Genomic DNA, 19,470 nt, shown 5'->3' on the forward strand with positions numbered 1-19,470 from the left:
GAGATTAACGGCTGAGGCTCGTGAGTCCAGAGTTTGGGTCTATTTCAAGCCCTGCCCATCTGTGACCTTGGGCAAATGACCTAGCCACTGTGTGCCTCACTTTAGCCACCGGTAAAATGAAGGTAATAATAGAAGCTTCATGAGGTTGCAGTGAGCACTGAACAAGAAGAAGCATGTACAATGTTTAGCACTAAGCCCTGACCATAATCTGTGCTTCGCAAATGTCTGATAAATAAATAATAAAAACAGATCTCGAAAGGAGGCACATAAAGCTGGAGACTCGCAGGAGGGAACGTGCGACAGAGGTGAATGTGGCAGGGAATCGGGTGTTTGGGGGATGGATTCAGTGTGGCTGCGCTAACACGTGGCTGGGTGGAGTGTGGAGGGGTAGAGGTGGAGGGAGGCTGGGGGTGGCGGTCAGGACCACTTTGCTTTGCTAAGACCGTGGGCCCTGGGATCAGATAGCTTAGTTCAAATCGCAGCCCCTGCCGCTTGCGAACTTTGAACAAATGACCTGCATCTCCGTGCCTTACTTACTTTGTGAAAAATGGGACCACAGCCCGTCTTACCTTAGGGCTGAGTTAATAAATGCAGAGAATGTAGAACAGTGCCCGGTCTCCTGGCCCATGGAAATGTGTGATCAAAGTGTTTGCTATTATCATCCTTTGTAGACACATGGACACAGACCGCACGCAGTTGCACAGCTCTGTGTGTCGGGGGCCCACGTGTACAGGTGCATCTTCAGCCACGTGACCCGCGTGGGTTCATACTTAGGTGTGTGGTGGGTAGAGGGCACAGGGAGTCCGTGGGGTAGTGAACCCCTGGGAGATGGCCCATCCACCCTGGGCAGAGGCCCTCCTGTGAGAGGCAGAGTCCTGGGGGTCCCCAGAAACGGTAAAAAGTATGATTTATTGAGAAATGTCGCTGTCACTTTGCTACGTGAACGCTTCCCGTGGCCATTCATGCATTCATTCAGCCGACAGACCTTTCTGGAGCACCCATTATACATGAGGCCCTCTGCACTTGCTGGTGGCTTTGTCTAACTTGCTCTTCCACACACATTCTCTTTGGCTTTTTAGACTCAAGTCCAATGTCACCCCCTCTCTGAAATCTTCTTGACTGCAGCAGGCCATGTTAGGGGGTTCCCTTGGTACCAGGTTTCGATCCCTTCAATGAAACCAGTGACGCTCGCCTATTCTCCATGAAGTCCGGCACCAGGCACAGCCTCAACACATGTGCTTTGAATGAATGAATGAATGAGCGAATTGTTCAGCATGAAAACACCACCGGGAGCCCAAATCCTGCTGACCGGTTCAACAGAGGGGCTGGGAGTCAGTTCAGCAACTTCTTAAGCACTGCCTTCCGTGCCACCAGCTCCCAGCCAGGCAGGTGGCAGAGGCTGGAAGAGGGTTGCTCAGGAGGCAGCAGGCATTGGCCGCATGGGCGTGTGGCATGGTGAGGCGGGGGGGGGGGGGGGGGTGATTTCCTCAAGGCTGGTGGATGTGTTGGGAAAAGCAGGGCAGGAAGGTTGTCGGTGTCCTTCAGATAACGGGAACGTTCTGACCTCGGGCTGAGCCCAAGGTCCTTCCCTGGAGGCCCTGTCGGCCCTGGCGCTCGAGGCCCTGACACCCAGGGGAGGCCAAGGAAGCTGCCTTGGTGGCAGGAGCATGGACACCGAGCCGCGCTTCATCTCGCTCCAGGCCCGCTAGCGGTGGTGGGCGCAGAGCACTGTGGGGGCTTGCAGGAAGCTGGAGGGGTTTCCGTCCCTCCGGGGGTCAGAGGTGGCTGGGATTTGGCAGCCAGAGAAATGGGGAACTTCCTGTGGCCCTCCTCAGAGCTGAGGCTGGCAGCAGGAACCTAAACAGAGCTGGCAGCCCGGAGATGCCAAAGCGATGATTTTCATGGCCAGTTCCCCCTGCAAGGCACATGGTGGGGCTGGAATTCACGGTATATGCGGATGTAGTGTGTGTGTGTGTGTGTGTGTGTGTGCAATGCTCTAGTGCATTCATATGTGTGCACAAGCGTGTGTATAGTTCACGTGTATGTGTACATGTGTGTAGTTGCACGCACGTGTTAGTGGGTCACGTACACACATATATGTGGGGGGGGTGGGTGTGAGACAAGAATTCAGGGTCTGTGTGTCTCTACCTGTGCCTGTGTTTGTGGCCAAGTTTGGGTGTGAGTGCTCTTGGCATACTTGTGAAGCAGGAATTCGTGTGTGTCCATGTGTGTGCTTATAAATACACCTCTCTTGGCGGATAAATGTGATACTTTACACTCAAATATATGAACACTCGTACTCTCTATTAAATAAGATTCCTAGGGACGCCTGGGTGGCTCGGTCGGTTAAGAGTCCGACTCTCGATTTCGGCCCAGGTCACGATCTCACGTTTTGTGATATCAAGCCCCACGTTGGCGTCTGTGCCGACAGGGTGGAGCCTGCTTGGGATTGTGCCTCTGCAGCTCCCCTGCTCCTTCTCTCTCTGTCTCACAATAAAAAAATAAACTTAAAAAAAAAAAAAAGGTTCCTGGTCCCACCCAGCCTCGGTTATTAATCAGAGGTGGGCAGTTGGAAGGTGTGACAATAGGATGGTCTTTAAGGGTGAGGCGCGAGTCGAGTCGAGCTTCCCCTCTGCTAGGGAGGGACCTGGGCCTGGCAGTGAGGCGGCCCGCAGCCCAGCCCCACCTGCAGCCCAGCCCCATCGGCTGTCAGCGAGCGCTGATCTCAGGCAGGATTAGGCACAGCATCAACCGTGGGTCCAAGACCTCTGGGCTGAAAATGTAGGTCCCTGCCTTGAACGACCACAGATATGTGCTCTAAACCCAGAGCTGGGGGAGCAGAACAGAAGGGCCATTGACATAAGGCCTCATGGAGAGGAGGAGCTCCAGTAGAATCTTTGCCTTTACAACATTGAACACAGTTTGCTATTCACAGTTACTAGGGATCTGTTGTGGTGCTTGGGTGGCTGAGTCGGTCGAGCATCTGACTTCTGCTCAGGTCATGATCTCACCGTTCATGAGTTTGAGCCCCGCGTCGGGCTCTGTGCTGACAGCTCGGAGCCTGGAGCCTGCTTTGGGTTCTGTGTCTCCATCTCTCTCTGCTCCTCCCCCACTTGCGCCCTGTCTCTCTCTCTCAAAAATAAATAAACATAAAAAGATCACAAAGTTATTAGGATCTGTATGATATATATTTGTGTGATATCTGTTTCTAACACTAGACCCAGAGCTGGTAAACTATGGCCTGTGGGCCAAATGCAGCCCACATGTATTTTGTAAATAAAGTTTTATTGGAACACAGCCACACACACTTGTTTATATATTTTCTGTGGCTGCTTCTGTGCTACAACAGCAGAGCTGAATAGCTGTGACATAGACCCGATGGCCTGTAAAGCGTAAAATATTTACTATTTAACGTTTTTAGAAAATGTTTGCTGACCTCTGTACTATACTGTTAATTTCATGAGGGTGGGGCTTATAAGGCTGATGCAAAGCCAGTGCTTAATAAATATTAGTTACATAAATGAATGACCTGATCAATTTTGAAAGGTGTTTTGGAACTCCAGGCAGAGAGAAGAGCATGTCCCGAGACATGGGGCCAAGAAATAGCAAAGGGTGTGCTGGTGATGGGGGTGTTTGGAGTGGTTGGAGTTCAGAGAATATTCCGTCTCCCCCTACCGCACACACACACACAGACACACACACACATACACACACACACACAGTGGGGACTGTGGGAGGGCCCAGAGATGGATATAACAGAGGGGGTTTTGGGTGAGGGAAGGCTTCCTTGAGATGGTGATATAGAGCAGAGTCTCACAGACGTGTAGAGATTTTCCAGAAGGTAGAGGAAGGGCATGTCAGGTTGAGGGAGCGACAGAGGTAAAGGTCAGAGACCCAAGAGGCACAAAGTTGGATGCTGAGTGCAGGACCCTGCTAATTATCCTGAGTTTAGATGACTGTGCTGTGGGGACCCCTGCGGCCAGCATGAAGCTGGAGAGGTTTTGAGGGCAGCATTTGCAGGGCCTGGAAGCTTTCCATCAGGAGCTTTGCACTTTGTTTTCTGGGTACTGGGGAATCTCTAGGGGGGGGCTCCAGGGAATAGTAGTGCCTGCCTCCCAGGGCTAGGCTAAGGGTTACATGACATTGGCAATATGAACACATCCACCCCGTGCCTGGCACACAGTGACAATAAACAGGGTCGCTGCTGGATTCAATACGGGATGCCCAGTTGAATGTGAATTTCAGATAAATGAGAAATCATGTGTTCGTGTAAGTATGTCCCAATATTGTGTGGGACATACTCTAACTCAGTGTCTCGCATTTTTATTTGTGAAATCTGGCTCCCCAACTACTGCGGGATGTAGGCTGAGCCTGGCTCTTTGTTGGTGACTTCAAGGCTGGGAAAAACTTGCCAGTGAAGCTAGAAATGAGATAACAAGACATGGGACTGGACACTGGGTCTGGGAGCCCAACCTCTTGGCTTATGGGGAAAAAACCAGAGCCTCAGAGAAAGGAAGAGGCCAACTCAAGGCCACCCAGCTAGAGGCGGTCCTGGTATTCTGCTTTTCTCAGTGATTGGTCAGGGAAAGCTGTGGCTCTTGGGGGAGCTCCCCAAGATAGTCCAAAGGCAGGAAGAAGGATCCAATCAGAGAGCATGGGGAACTCAGGGTAGCTTCTGGAATCTTCAGAGCCATCCCAGTCTTGGCAGTAGATGCAGTATGTGATCTCGGTCACATCCCTTACCCTATCTGTGCCTCAATTCATCCAGCTATAAAATGGGGCTAATTATACCTACCTCACAGGTGAGTTGTGAGGATTAATTAATGTTTGTAAAGGCTTTGTGATCCTTGGATGAAAGACGCTCTTTACATATAAAGGGTCATTATATTTATTATTATTATACAACTGCCAAGTATTATTACCTTAATTAGCTTTTCTAGATATCAAAAGCAATTAGACTGATCACTTGCTGAACTCCACTTTGGAAACTCAAGTCAAAGAAACTCACACACTGACCTGTCAGCTGGCATTTTGGCGAGGAGCTGCCACATGCCAAAAGCGTGGTGGGGGGGGGAGGGGGTTTACAAAAGAAATTTGTTTCTGGCTCTGGCTATGGTTCATCCCAAAGAAAAATTTTACAGGCATTTAAAATTCCCTGAAAACAGAGGTTTTTCAGTGGAAATGATGATACAGGAAGCTCTAGGAGGGAAGATTTAGCTTTGTGGTCAAAACAGGCTTGGCTGGGGGTGGAAATGTGTCCTGTTTTCCCTTCTGTGCCTGGAAGCTCAGGCCTCAGCTCCCAGGGCCAGTGCAAGTTTGGGGGAGGCAACCCCATCTTTGATGGGTGCCTACTATGTGTCAGGTGCTCCCCGATGTATGCATACCTTTAATCACAATCCCATGCAGTAGGTAGGGACTTTCTGACCCCCATTCTACAGATGAGGAGGCTGTGGCTCAGAGAGGTTAAGTGATATGGGAGTATCACACAGCTGGGAAGAGCAACCAGGATACAAATGCACATCTTGCCGATTCCTTAGCCTGCATCTAGGTTTGATGTAGCTGACTCCCTCTGTGTTACCTGCAGTCTATCTGTGTTGGGTCTAACCCAGTCCATAAGTCATCAAAAGACCGGCTCATATTCAAGAGGATGGATGGTACCATATAGGTCTAAGTGGCTCACTGCGGTGCTGGGGCCACCTATAACTCTAGGCCTTGGTCCAACATGACTTTTCCTATTCAGAGTCTTTGGCCCCAGTTCAGAGCCCCAAGCTCTGGCAGAGGAGGGGCCTGTGGCCCGAATGTGTCCCATCAGGGCAGGCAGGACAGGCCAGGGCAGAAATCAGTGGGGTGAGGCTTCCTCTGTACTGTCCAGTTAGCTGGGAGGGTGTGACGATGGCTGTAATTAACTTTACCAGCATCCCGAAGAGCGGTGAGAGGGTCTTTCTCCCACCCCCCTTTCTACTCCATCCAGCTTCTTTAGTGGCCTTGAGGACTCTCCCAAGGCTGTGACCAGGCAAGGGGAGCCCTGGACTGAGCCCCATTGCCAGTGTGTGCCAAACCAAGATCATATCCCAGGTGTGCAGCTCCACAGAACCATTTTCTTTTCACTGAGCTGCCCTGAGGGCTGGGTTGGGGCCTTTGGGAAGTTAGTGGGTGCACTGAGAGGTAGCTGAAGTGTTACGGGCTTGGTGGGTGAAGGAGTAAGCATTGTAGGAAGAGTGGCATATTAATAGAAGGGCTGCTGGCTTCCTGGCTGGCTGGGATGGTGGATGAGGGTAGGTATTGGACAAGGAATTGTACACGTAGATGAAGGGAGGGACAGTGCCTGAATGGATGTGTGGGTGTAGGTATAGATAAGAGTGGGTAGTAAGCATACAGAGAGGTTGGAGATATGGGGGGAGAGAGAGAAGATTTGGAAAGGGATAGAGGGGCTAGTAGTTGGGAAAGTGGAGGAAGGGGGAGGGTTGGCACATGTATGGAGAAGCTGGCAGATGGGTGGAGGGGTGGTGGGTGGGTAGATGGAGGAGTCTGGAAGGTAAATGGAGGGTGGTGCATAGGTGGAGGGAATATCAGATGGGGAATGGGTTGGGAGACACAAGGACTGAGTCAAAGATGAAGGGGTTGGCAGATTGGTAGAAGAAATGGCGACTGGAGGTTTAGCGAGGCTAAACCGATCGGTGGAGTGGTGGAGAAGGTGGTCGATGAGGGAGGGTGGGGGTGTGGAGGAAGGGTCGTCAGTTGGGTAGAGCAGTTGGCGGATGGGTGAGGATGGGCTGAATCATGGGGCTTTGGATGGATTGATGGTTTGGCAGATGGGTGGAGGTAGGTCAATGGAGGATGGTGACTCAGTGGAGGAGACGACAGATAGGAAGTCTCCTACTGGCAGTTGGGAAGAAGGATCGGCAAAGAGGTGGAAATATGGCAGATGGGCGAGGGATTCAGTGGAAAGACGAGGGGTCGGTAGAAGGAGGGCTTGGTGGAAGGTTCAGACCATTGTCTGAATGATGGGGGCGTTGGCTTTGTGACCCAGGCTTTGGTCTGGACAGGCCTCCCTTTATCTCTTGGGGCCTCAGACCCTTTTTGTCTGTGGGTGCTTGAAAGCCTATTCCAGAAACTTTCAGTGCCCAGCTCAGTGGGTGGCTGTGAGCATGGTCCCCCCTTGTGCCTGCCCAGCCCTCTAGCAGCCGGGTTCTCTCTGGGCTCATAAATCCCCAGTCGGGCAGGCTTTCTGTAATTATCCCTGGAACATTAGCCCCAGAGGTGGGGCAGGTGGGGCTATGAAGAAAGAAGCTGACTCAGTGGTGCTGTCTTTGAGAGGCGTGCCCAGTGCAGCCAGTGTCCAGAGCACCGGGCCTGGAGCCCCGCAGCCCCTCCCTCCCCTCCCGGTGTCTTGGAGACCCCCAGCCTCCCCCCAGGAACTCGGAACCAAGAGGAAGTGTTATTAGGCAGGATCCTGACAGGCATGTCTCCCTCTGTCCCTCTGTCTCTCTCCCTCTTCATCTCTCTGTCTCTGTCTCCTCTCCTGTCTTCTCGCTTCCTTCCTTCCTCCAGCTCTATCACTTCCTCTGGGCCTAGTGCTCCCCTTCTATTCTGTTTTCTGTTTCTACTGTCTCTGACTCCTTCTCTGTTTTCTCTTGCGCCTTATCCCTCTCTCTCCCACCCGGTCTCTTCGTTTCTTGTCTTTGCTGTTTTTGTTCCTTTCCTGTCTGTCATGCTGTCTGCCTGATCCGTTGCCTTCCCGCCTCTCCTTCTGCCCACCTTCTGGCTCTTCTCTCAGGGGCAGGCCTCTGCACCTGTTCCCCGTGGGGGCCCCATCCCTCGTCGGTATGCGTCTCACACATGACAGCAGAACAGCTTTGGCGGAGGTGCTCTCCTGGGCTTTGAGTTATGTTTAGGATCTTCCAAAAAAGCCTTTTTCTATCTCCTATTGATTTATGATCAAATGGTGTCATCAACCCACCCAGAACTCTGGCCAGAGCTGGAGGGGCAAGAGGGAAGGGAAGACAGTGGCCACTGGCTCTCTGCAGGTAGCAGACCCTGGTCCAGAAGACTCCTTCCTCAGCACCATGGGGGTGGGATCCTGGCCTAGACGTAGATTAGGGCCCAGTGTTGACCATCTCGTGGGGCCCCAAAATAGCACAGTGGTGAAGAGCACTTTGGAGTTTGAGAGGCGTAGGCTCAAGTGCCATCCCCCTCCCCCCTCCCTGGCTGTGGGACCTTGGACGAATGGCTTAGCCTCTCTCATCCTCCTTTTGCTCATCTCTAAAATGGGAACAAGACCTTCTTTATGGGTTGTTGTGGAAATTAAATGAGAACGTGGAAAGAAAAGCACCTGGCAAGTTTCAAGCAGAGAAGCAGAACCGTTGAGGGGGATGCGAAGCAAGGAATTGAGTGTGAGGATTTGGTCCCACCCGGTGGCGGGGGAGGGGGAAACAGCCTCCAGGAGATTGTTGCCTCTGTGTTTGGGCTTGAAGTCAATAGGGCAAGCGGTCAAGAGGGAAAGACAGACGTGAGCGGAGAGCAAGGGCAAATGGAACCCAGGCTGGAACACACAAGGACTTGTGGGTCCCCAACTTCAGTGATGCAGGTGACCTCCTGCAGAAGCTGAGGCCCCGTGTCCCAGAGCTCAACATCTCCACCAGCTCTGAGCCTACGGATTGGGGGAGCTGGGGGGCACCTGGGTGGCTCGGTTGGTTGAGCGTCTGGCGTCGTCGGCTGAGGTCAATATCTCACGGCTCATGGGTTCGAGCCCCGCGTCGGGCTCTGTGCGGACAGCTCGGAGCCTGGAGCCTGCTTGGGATTCTGTGTCTCCCTCTCTCTCTGCTCCCTCCCCTGCTCTCTCTCTCTTTCTCTCTCTCAAAAATAAATAAACATTAACAAAAAAAAGAATTGGGGAAGCTGGGGGAGGAGAGCTGGTTGGGGGCTGGAGGAGGTGTGGTCCGGGGGTTACCTCACATCTCCCAGGTGAGCCTGCAGACCAGCAACGACATTGAGGCCCTACAGCCCCGCGGATCCCTTGCAGACCTTCTGAGTGTAAAAGGGATCTGCCTGTCACTGCGTCACTTACCTCACGCAAGATGTCTCCTGGGGCCTGAACTGACTCCAAACTATGCAGGGAGGAGTTAAATGTAGTCCCAGCTTAGCTGAATTTCACTCGGTGGAAATCTGCCACAGCACCACCACCAGCCATGAAATCACTGGCTTCCAATATCTGTTCTTGTTTGAATCACCTAGCGGAGTTTTGGGCCCAGAGATGGCTTCCTTTGTTGCCAAGTGATTTAGAACTTCAGGATAATGTAATATTACATTTTTTAAAAATGTGTATTTTATTTAGAGAGAGAGAGTGAGAGAGGGCAAGTTAGCTGGGGAAGGGCAGAGAGAGAAGGAGAGAGAGAATCCCAAGCAGGCTCTGCACTGGCAGTGCGGATCCTGACTTGGAGGCTCCGTCCCACAAACTGTCAGATCGTGACCTGAGCCGAAATCGGGAGCTGGACGCTTAACCACTGGGCCACACAGGCGCCCCGAAATGCAATATTTTAAAATCAACTTTTGCTTTACTTGTTTTTAAAGCTCTCCAAGTGTTTGTGATGTGCAGCTGAGCGTGGGAGCCAGGCGTCCACATGCGAAGTGACTGGGAGTGGCAAAGTTTACATGGGGCCGGGGTGCTAGGTGCTCGGTGAATGCCAGGACTGGAGAGACCCAAGGTCATACAGTGGTCGGTGATGGTTCTTCCCTCTGGCCACAAGCCCGTGGTCCTGCTGCATCACTCTGCACCCTGAGAGGACAGGGCAGGGGGTGGAGACATCGGTGAGCTCATGCCCCTGTCATTGGGAAGGGACCCATAGAGGGGCAGGGCCGGTAGCCACCTCTCTGTAGACTCTGCTCCTCTGTCCCTCTGCTGCCACAGTAGCTCTGCTGGCCGGAGGCTTTCAGCTCTGGGGCTGTGGCTGGGTTCACCCACTTGCCAGTGGCCAGGCCAGAGCTGGAGATGGGAGAGAACTTGCTACTGTGCAGCAGGGGCCGTTGGCTCGTTCTGTCCTTGCACAGCCAGGGAAGGAGTGGATTATTAAGGAAAAGCAACTGCCCGTCCAAGGACTGAATTTCCCGGGTCCTTTTGCATAAGGCGGGGGTAACCACAAGTCCTTGACAAGCGCGTCTGAGAGGAAATGATGATGACACAGAGCCTCCAGCGTGTGACTGAGTGGAGAAGCCACCCCCCACCCCCTCCTGCCTCACCAACCAAGAACACCTGGATCGGACAGTTCCCCGGTGGGATATGAACTTTCACGGCGACAAGCCATGGACGTTTTGGAGTTTGTTTATTACAACATCTGGCATCACTGTAACGCAATGGTTCTCGAAGTGTGGCCCCTGGGCCAGCAACACCAGCATCTCCAGGGAATGTGTTAGCGATGCAAACTCTCAGATGCTACCCTAGGTTTCCTTAATCTGAAAACTCTTGGGTGGTGCCCAGCCATCTGTGTTTTAATAAGCCCCCAGGGGATTCTGACGCATGTAAAAGTTTGAAACCCCCGGCCCCAACCTATACACCTTCCTTTTTCATAACTCCTGAATGGAGAGCCAGACTTAGGATCCCCCAGGTGGCTTCATGCACACTGCACCCCCACCCCCCCATCCTCACCTCCACCCCAACCTTGCCTCCCAGGGACCTGTTACAGAACACAGCAGTGGCACAAGCTCTTGAGATGAAGGCAGCCATAGGAAAGTGGTATTCTCAGGAGACAACTCATTCATTCCTCTCATTTCTTCATTCTCTCGACTGTCCCCAGAGATGGGTTGGACACCAAGCTGTCAGACAAACTTCCCTTGGGGGCCACAAAGTACAGTTTGGACCAACAGCCCTGCAGGTAGGTTTTATCGTCCCCTAGTTTTGGAGAAGCAAAAGCTGAGGTTCAGAGGTACCGATAAGTGGTGGGACTTTGGGCCCTGTTATTTTTTCCATGTCTGCACGTTCCAGATGGTTGCTCTCTTGCAGACAGAACTCAGCAACTGCCATCTCTGCACCTGAGGAAGAATTACGTCGGGCATCCAGGCCAGCCATTCAGGGAAAATTTGCTTGTCTGTTTTTCTCAATATGTTAGATGGGGGCATATGTTTGCTTTAAGTCTGTAACTGTGAGTTCAACGCATCTTGGAAAAGTGAATGAGTTAACCCATTAATGGGCAGTTGGGCAGCTTGCTAGCATACCTCATCTAACTTTACATATCTAGATACTTCTTGGATCCTTATACCCAGACAAAACCCTTTCCGGATTGCCACAATTGTTTGTGGGGGACAAATGGACGTGGTCCTTGCAGGCTGTGAATGACATGGTGTACCTTAGAGCAGTGGGTCTCCGACCGGAACATGCGTCAGAATTACCTGCTTGTTAAAACACGGATTGCTGGGACACCTCCTCCCTGCCTCCCACTCCTGGATTTCCTGACATGGTAGGTCTGAAACTGAGCCCATATTTTGCACTTCTAAAAATTTCTTAAATGCTCCTGATGCTGCTGGTTGGTCTGGTAACCATACTTGGAAAGCCATACTTAGGTTTGAGTAACACTACCCGCTTTAGCTTACAAATGTCAGTGACTTAATGCTGTGGACGTGTATTTCCCACTCATTAACAGGGTAATGGTTGAATCTGTTGTGATATTGCGTATGAATACAGCTATTGGAAGAGATCACGTATGAGTGCAATGTATGATCCGTTGGCTGGGAAAAGCAATTTGTAATTTACATAATAGGGTCCCATGTTTTGTAAAACCAGAGCAGAAAACAAAACAAACCATTTCCCTAAACCTCCAGCCCTGTACATGTTTTATAAATATAATAAAAAGAACATACGACTCTTATTAACACAAAGGGACTCTGAAAGTTAAGGGAGATTATTAGCTTTTTAATAGTATTCCTGTGTGACTTCAGAGGATGTGATTTTTAGCATAATATTAAGAGGCACCAAAATGATGAAAATGATTCAGCTCATAAAAGGATGGATTTGAGTCTGCAGTGCTTTTTTTCTCTTTTTTTTACAACAGAATACAGGACACGTTTCTTCTGTTACAGGTCAGGTGCTGTTGGGACTCATGACAATTTTTTTTAAAACTCATGGCAGTTTTGATGAATGAACGAGCATTCAAGCTGCTCTTGGGACCTGGACGTCCCCCCCCTCCATGGGAGCAAACCAACAGCTCCGGATGGGCTGTTTTGAGGGGGCAGCTACTCCGGGGTGTCCTTTAGGTCGCCCTGGCCATAGAGGAGTGAGTATGTTCCCGCATTCTCCCTTCCTGGGTCCAAGCCTCTGCTGGTTCCCAGAGGGTCATTCCTGGAGCTGATGGTGGATGACAGGGGCTTCAGCACAGATGGGCAGGGAAGTATTTCTCCCAGAGGAGAGAAGTGGAGCTCAGACTTCATCACACACGAAGGGGGACGAAGTACCTCTGGGAAAATCTCTGGGGAAAGGATCCGGTCGGCGAGGTTGGGATGTGAAGTCCCTTATTGGAATCTAGCTCAGGAGCAGCATGATTCCAGCTACTTGGTACGGGGAAGTGAGCACTGAATAGGACATCTGGATCCCATTTCTGCCACTTTTTAGTCCTCTGACCACGTGCCAGTCTTTCTGCTTGTTTGAAATATTGTAGATATTGGTTGGTTTCCTCTTCACAACAGTTCCATACGCTCGGGGTCAACACCCTTCTCTGTCCGCATTTGCCACTGGGAAAACAGCTCAGATGTCAGATCCAGCACCTGTTGGGAGTTAGACCTGGCTCTGAGCTCTGAGCTGGTATTGCCTTTACTGATATGTCCATGCCTTCTTCAACTTCTCTGAGCTTCGCTTCAGGGTTCATCTGTAAAATGGGTTGGTATTAGTCAATTTCCAGCCAAGAAATGGGAATGGCTTTTGGTCCTCCCCAACCGAGGGAATTTAATACAGGGAGTTAGTCACATAGGTGACTGAAGACACAGGAAGGCACCCCACACGTAAGTGGAGAGCAGGAAGCTGCTGCTGCCCTTAGGGCCTGAGGAACAAAGGAGGAGGCTTTGTTATTAGATCCTGGGAGTTAGCACCATCAGCAGAAGCTAAAACCAAGGTGGTTTCTGCCCAGAAGGAGGGGGCTCCACGGAGGAGATGTAGTCACTGTTAGAGATGCCTCAGGGAGCAGAAAGAAGGGAGGGACATACCCTGGTTTCTCCCCACCCCATCCCCCCTTTAGTGCTTCCCATTGGTCCAAACTACCAGGAAGCCAGGGGACCTGGGACCCTGGGGAAGGCTGTTCCCAGAGCCGAGCAGAGGAAGGGCAGGAAGGGATCTGAGATCAGATGGGCAATTGACCAGCTCAGAGTTAAGGGTTGTTGGGAGCACTGATGAAAGGCCGTGTGCAGCAAAGTGGGACACAGGGTGGGGCACGTTGTGTCTGACCAGCCTGGCTGATTACTGGCCACCACTGTCATTCCACTGTCAGGGAATAATGGTTGAAGCTATCATGTTTGGTCCATGGCTGTTGAACCTCCTTGAGGCATGCAACAGCTATTTAAAAGAGACACAGAAGAAAGGGCGCCTGGGTGGCTCAGTTGGTTAAGGGGCCGACTCTTGATTTTGGCTCAGGTCACCATCCCGGAGTGGTGGGATGGAGCCCTGATTGAGATTCTCTTTCTTCTCCTCTCTTGGCTCCTCCCTCACCCTGTCTCTAAGAAAAAAAAAAGAGAGAGAGAGAGAGAGACAAACACACACACACACAAAAGGAAGGTGGTCATCTCCACGGCCAGCAGGGAACTTGCTCATATCCCTGACATGCTGCCGGCTTCCCAAACTCGGTTCCAGTCTTTCAGGCTGTTCCTTTACTCTGTATGCTACTGCAGTTCCGGAGTGCCCGGGGCGGGGGCAGGGCGGAGGCGTGCTTTGCTTAAACCAGTCAAGGTCACTCCATGACCTCTGTCTCTCCATCTTTCCCTACATCCTCCCCTCCTTTTCTCTCTTCCTCCTTCCCTTTCTCTTTGTCTCCCAATCATCTTCAATCGTTTATTATACACCAGGTCTCCTGCTCTGTAAGTAGGGGGAATACCATGGTGAGTAAGGTAGCTTAAAAGTACACGTATTTTTGAGCTTAAAAAACCCATTTCTAAATAACGCATGACTCAAATGAGAAATCATAAAGTATGGAATATGGTTACGATTTCTAACTGAATAGCAGTGGCAATTCTGTGTATCAAAACTTGTAGAATGTATCTGGTCAGTACTCGGGGTGGTGTTTGTAGCTTCTTACAGGAAAAAATAATAGATTAAACTCCCAAAAGGTTTCGTAACCGAGGCAGAAGTATCATAAGAGCAAAAATTAATAATAAACACAGACAACATTGGGAAGGATCCGTACATCAAAAGCTGACTACCAAAGCAAGAAAGGAAAAAGATAGCCTGACTTCATCTACAGGAGATAGACATTGCAAAAGAATATGTGAATCCGTTTATACTAAAACACTGGAAAATCTTTTTGAAGGGGACACTTTTAAGAAAAATATAATTTACCAAACCTGCCTTAAGAAAAAAAAAAGTCCAAGAGATCTGTAGTCATCGTCTTATTGTTCCAGATAAAATGTGCAATTTCTGTTCTGTGTATAAGGAAACAGAGGGCCGGAGAGGTGACATCCTACAGGTGGGAAGTGGCCGAGGCAGACCTGGGTGTGGGTGCAAGGCCTTTCCCCTGGGAGGGAGAGCTGATCCCCTGGGGCCTCTGCTGGGAAACCCCCATGGTTGCCCGCTGTCGGGGTTGCTCAATTACTGCACACTTTTAACGCACCTCTAGGAGAGGCATTTGGTACCTGAATCCTCCCTGAACGTTTCGCCACCTCCCAATTAGTGGGCACAGCAGCCGGGCATGGCCTCCGGGTCTCTCGGTACCGCCCGGCTGAGAGCAGCAGGCCTGAACAGCCTGGGCGGAGGCCCGAGGCCCTTTGAGTCAGCAACCTCCCCGGCCCACGGAGGCTCAGTGCCCGACTCGGTGCCCACAGCCGCAGCCCAGGCCTCAGAACCAGGTTGCCTCTGCTGGAAAGCAGGTGGCAGCTTGCCGGAGACTCCGGGCGGGTGACAGACTCTCAGGGTCAGAAGACTGCAAGGAGCCCGCATCCTGTGATGGGAAACGAGCTCTCGTGAACTGGCCTCTGTCATCTCTGTTTTTGCGTTCTTTCATCCCTTCTGTTGAGAATACCACCCAGCCTTCCATCCTTGGAGGTCTGGTGGCGTTGCCGGGGACAGGATCTGGCCATCTGTGGCCACGTGACTCAAGCCAACCAGCCCTTCCCTCACTTTTGATTCACGGGCACTCCCTCTTTGCTCTCGGTTTGCTATGTGACAATGCTGTAAGCCCGGGGGCTTGGGGGCGCATTCCCATCTGCCCCTGCCTCACGACAGCTAGACAAGAAAATAAGGGAGCACACAGAGGCAGGAACGCGGGGAGAAAAGTGGGGCCACTTGACAACAGTCTGCGAGCTCCTGGATACAGACGTGCCTGCAGCACAGCTTTCCCGATTCTCTCAGGTCGTGGGAGCCAATGTCCGTCTCTTTGTTCTTAAATTTGTGGGAGTTGGGCTTTCGTCTTTTGAAACCCAAAGGATCCTGACTAACACAGTTTGTCTTGGCTTCTCGTTCTCCCTCCGTCCCTTCTGAGTGGTGACTCACCTCCCCGGCACCTTCCACTCCCCCCCCCCGCCCCCCCCCCCAGCTCCTCCGCTCAGGAAACGGGCCGCAGCGCATCCAACTCGCTGCATCACGTGGAATGCTTGGCTTGGTTCTGAATGCCCTAGTGACCGATGTGGCGATGAGGAACCATGAAGAGAGACCCTGCAGGGGTGGGGAGCCCATGAGACGCAGCTGCTTGGAGAAGGGACCGGTCAAAATGTAGTGAGTACGGTTAACAGTGGTTGAGTCAGAAACCGTGCCGTGTGCTTGCTACGCGTTAACTCACTTCATTCTTACAGCGACCCTACGCCCAGGTTCGACGATTTCTCTTATTTGACAGACGAGGCAGCTGAGGGTCACGGGGCCCATGCAGTTCGCCTCAGGTCACACACAGAGTTTGGAAGCGGTGAAGCCAAGTTTTGAAGGGAGGAATTTTGCTACACAGTCTGTGTCCTTAAGCGCTCTCTTGACTTCGTTAGGTGCGTGCGATAGAATGAGGTGGGGTCTTTTTTTCAAATGATGTTCTTTTTTTTTTTTTTTTTTTACGTTTATTTATTTTTGAGAGAGAGAAAGAGAGCATGAGCGGGGAGGGGCAGAGATTGAGAGAGAGAGAGGGGACAGAAGACCTGAAGCGGGCTCTGTGCTGTGAGCACAGACTCCCACGTGGGGCTAACTGAGGCGGGGCTCGAACTCATGAACCGTGAGATCGTGACCTGAGTCAAAGTCGGACGCTCGACCGACTGAGCCAATCAGGCTCCCCTCAAAATGATTTTCAATGTCTTTTACATGGTTTTCCCAATGTAAGTGTACTTGAATAAACAAGTCTAGTTTGTTTGTGGAGGCGGGGAGGGGAGCCCATAAGAAACGTCATAAGTTAAAGGAAGAAACTAAAGCAAACCGGAAACCCCCCTACAACTTTCTATCACTGCCAATGTTACCCCCTAGAGCCCCGTCGTGCTGTTCTTTTTATAAAAGCAAGAGTCTTTGTAGCTCTCCGCTGTATGGAAGTTAAAGACGAAATTCCATCATTTGACGTTCAAAGCCCTCCTCAGTCTGGTCCTAGCCACCCCAAATTACCTCGACTTGGCCCCCTTCCCGGAGGCAGCTTCACTGTGCACCTACTGAAGTTCCCGCTCAGGGCCCTTGCTAGGGGTCCTAGCCATGTGTTCCCAGGCTTGTAGGTCTCTGCTAAATCTGCAAAAGTAAGATATTTTTTTAACAGAGGTAGTTTAAAGCCGCTGACTGTGTTCATTGGCTGAACTATCCCGCCATCTCTTCTTACTCTCAGGGTGGCTCCAGGGACTCCGCTGGGAGCAGTGGAGCTGGGGATACACCGAGTTTGGGTTTATGGTTATGTGATTTGCAGTTGCTTCCCTGTATTGTTAAGTAATCCCTAGTCATCCCGGTGTAGAAATCGCCTCCAGGGAAACTTGTACCACCTATGTGCCAATTCCCATGGGACACGTGACGTGTTATGACAGGAAGGTTCGGGGCCAGCGGCTGTGTCATGGCATGAACGTGTCCTGTGGCACCCAAAGTATGGAGGAGAAACCATGGAGAAATGTACAGAACCAGAAGCTCGTCTGTGGGAAAGTCTCATAAGTCCCAGACCCCAAGTATGAAAAAACGTATGAGAGACTTTGCCAAATGTTCTAACAATCCTAAAAATATGGGAGACATTAATAATGTGTGATGAAGCTGGGGAACATTTTCTAAACGATGAGTAACAAGAAACCAAATTGGATCAACCATCGATACTAAAAAAAAAAAAAATGTGACATTGACAAGGGCAAAGAGAATGAAGCCAAAATATGTTGGGAAAAAAGTATTATAGACGTAGGTCAAGCCATCGGCTAACGCACAGTATGGCTATTTTTCTGGATGCTGCAATGTTTATGGTATTTGTCAGTTTTTAAAACTTGCAAGCAGTTATTTCTTTTCTCATCCTAAATGGATATTTCCTTTGTACCTCAATTTTTATTTATTTTAAAAATCATTAGTGAGGTATAATTCATAGGCAATGAAATAGGTTTGCGAGCTATGGTTTGCGAGCTCTGGCGAATGTATCACCCAGGTAGCCATCAAGACATAGGACATTTCCATCACCCCCGCCCAACCTTTCCCTCTTTTCCCTTTCGTCAACCTCCCTGCATGCTCCTGTTCCAGGCAAGCATTAATGCACTTTTCATCACTATAGATTCACATAGTTCCAGAACTTCATATAAATGGAGTCACGCAGTAGCCTTTTGCATCTGGCTTGTTTTGGCGAGGGAGCACAGGTCAGCATTGTACCTCATTTTGTGTTACTAATAGTTTTGCATTTTTCCCTTAATTAAGACTTCCTAATTTGGTTACACTAGGCCTGGCCTTGCTCCCTCCGTGTCTAGATATATCAGGAGGGCCTCTTGGTCAATAAAGGTCCTGTGTATGCATCTGAGTTCATGCCTGGACGCTCTGTTCCCTCTGCTGGAATGCCTTCCCTCCTGATCCACCTGATGGTTGCCCGGGTTAAATGCCTCCCACCTTCGGCATTCTCTCAGTAAGAACTGAAACACTCCTTTCTCTGCCGTGGGAAGCACTGGCTTATGCTTCTTGTTTATGCTCATATTATTGCTTTTTATTAGAATCGGCTTGTGTTTTTTTTTTTTTTTTTTTTTTTTTCCCTCTAGAGTCTGAGGTTTCTGGAGTAGGTGCTGTGTGTTGGCCAACACGTGACATCCTACTCTGGCTGCTGCTCACCTTAAGTTGGCAGGTTACCTGATTCACAGCAACAAGCATTGGCTGAAAATGAAAACAAAAAGGGGCACCTGGGTGACTCAGTCAGTTAAGCATCTGACTCTGGCTCAGGTCATGATCTCACCGTTTGTGAGTTCGAGCCTCATGTCGGGCTCTGTGCTGACAGCTCAGAGCCTGGAGCCTGCTTCAGATTCTGTGTCTCCCTCTCTCTCTGTTCCTCCCCTGCTCACACTCTGTCTCTGTCTCTCTCTCAAAAATAAACATTAAAAACAATGAAAACAAAAAGAAGGGTAACTCTTCATTTGGGGTTATAGAAGCAAGACAACTCCCTCCTCTGCTGAGAGCTATTTCTCCTTGGTTTCTTACTCCACGTTCAGCGGGGACAGGTCACTGGATATTCTTATAAAGGGACTTGAGTGAACGCATCTTATAGGGAACCTCAAAGGACATTCTGAGTGAGGGCCCTGCTCCGGAACTGGAGTGCGTTGAATAGGGTCTCCCTGCAAAGACACGTGCAAGCCCTAATCCCCCGAACCTGTGAATATGACCTTGCTTGGAAATAGGGTCTTTTCAGATGTAATTAAGGCAAGGATTTGCCTGGACAGGCCACGAATCTAGTGACGGACGTCCTCATAAGACAGAAAAGGGAAGACACGCAGAGACACAGGGAGACGGCCATGCGAAGATAGAGGCAGAGACTGGGGGATGCTGTCACCAGCTAAGAAATGTCAGCAGCCACCAGAAGCTGGAAGAGGCAAGGACGGATTTTCTGCTGGAGCTTCTGGAGGGAGCACAGCCCTGCCTGCACTTCAATTCTAGACTTGTGGCCTCCAGACCTGGGAGAGAATAAATTTCTGCTGTAAGCCACTATGTTTATGGTAAGTTGTTCTGACAGCCTTGGAAACTAGTACAGATGCGTTTTAAAAGATTGAACACAGGCCACCTGGGTGGTTCAGTCCGTTAAGTGTCTGACTCTTGGTTTCAGCTCAGGTCATGATCTCACAGTTGGTGGGTTTGAGCCCCGAGTCGGGCTCTGTGCTGACAGTGCGGAGCTTGCT

The sequence above is a fragment of the Prionailurus bengalensis genome, chromosome A3, assembly GCF_016509475.1.
Source record: "Prionailurus bengalensis isolate Pbe53 chromosome A3, Fcat_Pben_1.1_paternal_pri, whole genome shotgun sequence".
Lineage (NCBI taxonomy): Eukaryota > Metazoa > Chordata > Mammalia > Carnivora > Felidae > Prionailurus > Prionailurus bengalensis.